The sequence below is a fragment of the Phyllobates terribilis genome, unplaced genomic scaffold (genome assembly GCF_046119375.1).
Source record: "Phyllobates terribilis strain yellow unplaced genomic scaffold, ASM4611937v1 Scaffold_132__1_contigs__length_4960021, whole genome shotgun sequence".
Lineage (NCBI taxonomy): Eukaryota > Metazoa > Chordata > Amphibia > Anura > Dendrobatidae > Phyllobates > Phyllobates terribilis.
The window spans coordinates 2,301,893-2,306,658 of NW_027362892.1; positions in this window are offsets into that span (position 1 = coordinate 2,301,893).

The window sequence follows — 4,766 nt, forward strand, 5'->3', positions numbered from 1 at the left end:
TGTTCCATCATGGTGTCGGTTCAGGATTTGGCTCATCGCCAGCAGGGACTCTCTCTGGAGGTGGCCGAGCTCCGTCAGCACGTGAGTAACTGTCCTGGAGCACATTTCTTGGAGCCTAAGGTATGTTTGCCGGATTTATTTTTTGGTGAACACCGAGAATTTTTTTCATTTAAAAATGCTTGCTTATTGTATTTTCGTTTGAGACCCAAGTCCTCTGGGGATGAATCCCAGCGCATAGGGTTCATAATGTCACTTTTGCGCAAAGAGCCTCAGGAGTGGGCCTTTTCTTTGCAACCTAGTGATACATGCTTCAGATCAGTGGATAGTTTTTTTTCTGCTTTGGGACTATTATATGATGATCCTGACCGTGTCGCATCAGCTGAGACTGAGTTGAGACGTTTGAAACAGGGATCAGGTAATGTGGAAAAATATTGTACTCATTTCCGTCGTTGGTCTACTCAAACAGGGTGGAACGATTCTGCTCTGAAAAGTCTATTTCTTGCTGGGCTTAATGAAAGGGTTAAAGACCTGCTAATTGCTTATCCTACACCTGAAGATTTGCAACAGGCTATGCAATTAGCTATACGGGTGGATAGGAGACTGCGTGCAACGGTTAATGAGAGCAAATCCTCTGCTATGTCAGTTTCTGGTTATGAGAATGTGTGTACTAACAGTGGTGAACCGATGGAGATTGGATCGGTGGCACCTCGCTCTCAAGAAAAAGACCGTAGATTTTCTGAAGGCTTGTGTTTCTATTGCGGAAAATCTGGTCATTTGATTAAAGGCTGTGAGCTTCGTATGAAGAAAGAAAAAAAAATGGTCAGTCATGCCCGTATTGCCTGTTTAAATTCCAAGGGTGTATTTTTAGCTGCTTCCACGATTGCTCAGGAAAAATTAATGGAATTTCGGGTGTTTGTTGATTTTGGGTCTACTCTGAATGTAATTGATGGGGGATTCTTGGAAAGACTCAATTTAAAACCCGAACCTTTATCATCCCCCATTGCTGTGGTTTCTGTGGATGGTTCCCCTTTGAAGAATATTACTCTCAAGGTCTGTGAATTTCCTCTCACTATTAATGGTGTTCACCATGAGAAATTGGATTTGGTAGTTTTGAATAACTTACCTTCTCCAGTAATATTGGGATTGCCCTGGTTAAAATTTCACAATCCTGTACTGGATTGGTCTACCAGTGAAATTAAATCCTGGAGCCATAAATGTTATGACAAGTGTTGTAACGGGCGTATTGCAGCTTTGGATAGGGGAGAATTGCCTGTTTCTATTCAGGATTTTTGGAGAGTTTTTTCTGAGAAGGAATCGCAGGTTTTGCCTCCCCATAGAGACTATGATTGTTCTATTGAATTTGTCCCTGGAGCGACTCTTCCTAAAAGTCGTTTATTTAACCTTACTATTCCTGAGAGGAAGGCTTTGGAGGAATACATACAGACAAGTTTGGCCGCCGGTCACATTAGGCCCTCTAAGTCTCCTGTGGCGGTTGGATTTTTTTTTGTAAAAAAAAAGGACGGCGGTTTACGTCCTTGTCTGGATTTTCGTGAGATTAACAAAATTACTGTACGCAATCCTTACCCACTGCCATTGATTCCTGATCTGTTTAACCAGTTAATGGGGGCCAAGTGGTTCTCTAAAATTGACCTTAAGGGGGCATACAATCTGTTGCGCATGAAGGAGGGTGACGAATGGAAGACTGCTTTTAACACTCCTGTGGGTCATTTTGAGAATCTGGTTATGCCTTTTGGTCTTACTAATGCTCCTGCATTTTTCCAGAATCTTATCAATGACATCCTTAGACCTTTGATCGGCAAAAATGTGGTTGTGTATTTGGATGACATTTTGATTTATTCGCCGAATCTGGAGTCTCATTGGCGGAGCGTACGTGAGGTATTACAGTTATTAATGGACAATTCGCTTTTTGCTAAGCTGGAGAAATGTGAGTTCGCTGTACAGAGAATTAGTTTTTTGGGTTACATTATCTCCAGCGAAGGTTTTGAGATGGACCCGGTTAAAGTTCAAGCTGTACAGGAATGGCCTAGGCCTATTGGTTTGAAATCGATACAGAGGTTTTTAGGTTTCGCCAATTATTACAGAAAATTCATAAAAAATTTTTCTAGTATTGTCAAACCTCTGACCGATCTCACCAGGAAAGGTGCTGATGCGGTTCAGTGGTCTTCTGAGGCCATTGAAGCTTTTGTGTATCTCAAGGAGAGGTTCACCTCTGCTCCCATCCTTATGCAGCCTGATGTGACTAAGCCGTTTTTGGTTGAGGTTGATGCTTCCTCTGTGGGGGTTGGCGCAGTATTGTCTCAGGATAACGGGGATGGATTACATCCCTGTGCCTTTTTTTCAAAAAAATTTTCGGAGACTGAACTGAATTACGATATTGGTAATCGGGAATTATTGGCTATTAAACTCGCATTTGAACACTGGCGCCACTTCTTGGAAGGTGCGGAATTTCCCGTTCAGGTTCTTACGGATCATAAAAATCTGATATATCTTGATGCTGCCAAGCGCCTGAATGCCCGTCAGGCTAGGTGGGCACTGTTTTTCTCGCGGTTTAATTTCTCCGTTACTTACATCCCTGGTACTAAGAATGTTAAGGCGGATGCCTTGTCTCGCAGTTTTTCTCCCATAGTCGGTGCTGAGAAAGAGGAGAACATTTTACAAGAAGGTGTTGTGATAGCTGCTTTGGACTCCGTTTTGGAAGATGAGATTCTTAAAGCACAGGAGAATGCCCCATCTAACACTCCTCATGGGAGGTTGTTTGTGCCTGGGACCTTTAGGAGAGATTTGTTTGTTGAGTGTCACGAATCTCGGTTGGCAGGTCATCCCGGAATCTCTGAGACCAAGAGACTGGTGGGTCGCAGTTTTTGGTGGCCTGGATGGCAGAAGGAAGTCATTAAGTGGGTGCGTCAATGTACTATATGTGCTAGATCTAAGTCCTCACATACTCCTGCTGCGGGGTTGCTTTGTCCTTTGGAGGTTCCCAGTGCTCCTTGGACACATTTGGCTATGGACTTTATAACTGACCTTCCCCCCTCTGAGGGTTTTACTGTCATCTGGGTGGTCGTGGACCGATTTAGCAAGATGTGTCACTTGGTTCCCTTCGTCAAACTGCCCTGCGCTAAAACTCTCGCTAAGGCCTTTGTCAAGGAAATTGTCAGACTTCATGGCGTTCCTACTGACATTGTTTCTGATAGGGGTCCTCAGTTCGTGGCTCGTTCTTGGCGTGCCTTTTGTGACAGGTTGGGAGTTCATTTGTCGTTCTCGTCCGGATATCATCCTGAATCTAATGGCCAGACAGAAAGGAAAAACCAGGATGTTGAGCAGTTCTTGCGTTGTTTTGTGGCAGACAATCAAGAGGGGTGGTCTGAGTTTCTGCCACTTGCTGAATTTGCTCTGAACAATCATACATCTTCTTCTGCTGGTTGTTCGCCTTTTTTTTGTTGTTCTGGGAGACATCCATCGTTTGGGTCGTTCTCCAAGTTCGGATCTGCCGTGCCTGAGGAGGAGAATTTTTCCGGTGATTTGGAGAGAGTTTGGACGGATGTGCGTGGTAATCTTCAGGAGGCCAACAGAAAATCTAAAGACTACTTTGATAAGAAACGACAGGAGGTTTTGTTCGCTGTTGGTGACATGGTTTGGTTGTCCTCTAGGAATCTGCGGTTGAGGATTCCTTCTAAGAAATTGGGTCCCAAGTTTGTAGGGCCCTTTAAGGTGCTTCAGGTTGTCAACCAATCTGCTGTTAGGTTGGAGGTTCCTACCTCCTGGAGAATTAATCCGGTATTTCATGTCTCTCTGTTAAAAAAAGCTGTTGTGTCGGATGGTAACGCCTCTGCCTCTGTTCCTCCGGTGGTGGAGGACGGGGAATATGAAATTTCTCGCATCCTTAACTCTAGACGGTATAGAGGTAGTTTGCAGTATCTTGTGGCCTGGAAAGGTTTCGGACCCGAGGATAACTCTTGGGTGAGGTCAGATGATGTTTCCGCGTCCAGACTTATCAGAGCGTTTCACAGGAGATTTCCTGATAAGCCTGGTCCTAGGGGATCCGGAGGATCCTCTTAGAAGGGGGGGTACTGTTAGAACCTTGCTCTTAGGTTTTTTCCTTTGCTGGTCACATGACCTTGTTGGCCTATTTAATCCTGCTCCGCCCTTCTGGCTTTGCTGGACTTCATTGTATAACTACTTTCTAGCTAGCCTGTGCTCTGTATCTAACTCTGTTAGTTTGCTTGGTCTTCGGACCTCTATGTTCTATATATTTTGTTTGTTCGTCTGTCTGCTACTATTTCTGTTAGGAGGTGTCCCATTTTCCTCCCAGTCCTTAGTACTTGTAGGGATTCCTTCCCCACATCTATAGGTCTCCGTACAGACTAGCTTAGGACTTTAGCAGGTCTGATCGCAGGATCAGGTTCCCTGTTACATCGTAGGGATTCAGCTGAGTTCTATTGTAGGGACAGATCTCCTCTCTTTCCTTAGCTCTGGTAGCAGAACATAACAAACAGGATGGTTCTGCAAACTGATTTTTCCTGCACCAAAATAGTACAACTGTGAGGGGTCTAAAGCCAACAATACACATTAGGTAAATGTTGGAGACTGCCGCGCCCCCGGCAGCTGACGGAGGAGACATTCACCCGGTGATTGCTGGCCTCTCCAATTCATCTTTCGTACCTTCATCAGCATCTGTTCATACAGCGCTTCCTCCATGTTTGTGTTAATTTCTGCAGACAGCAGCGACTTGTCAGACGCCATTTTTT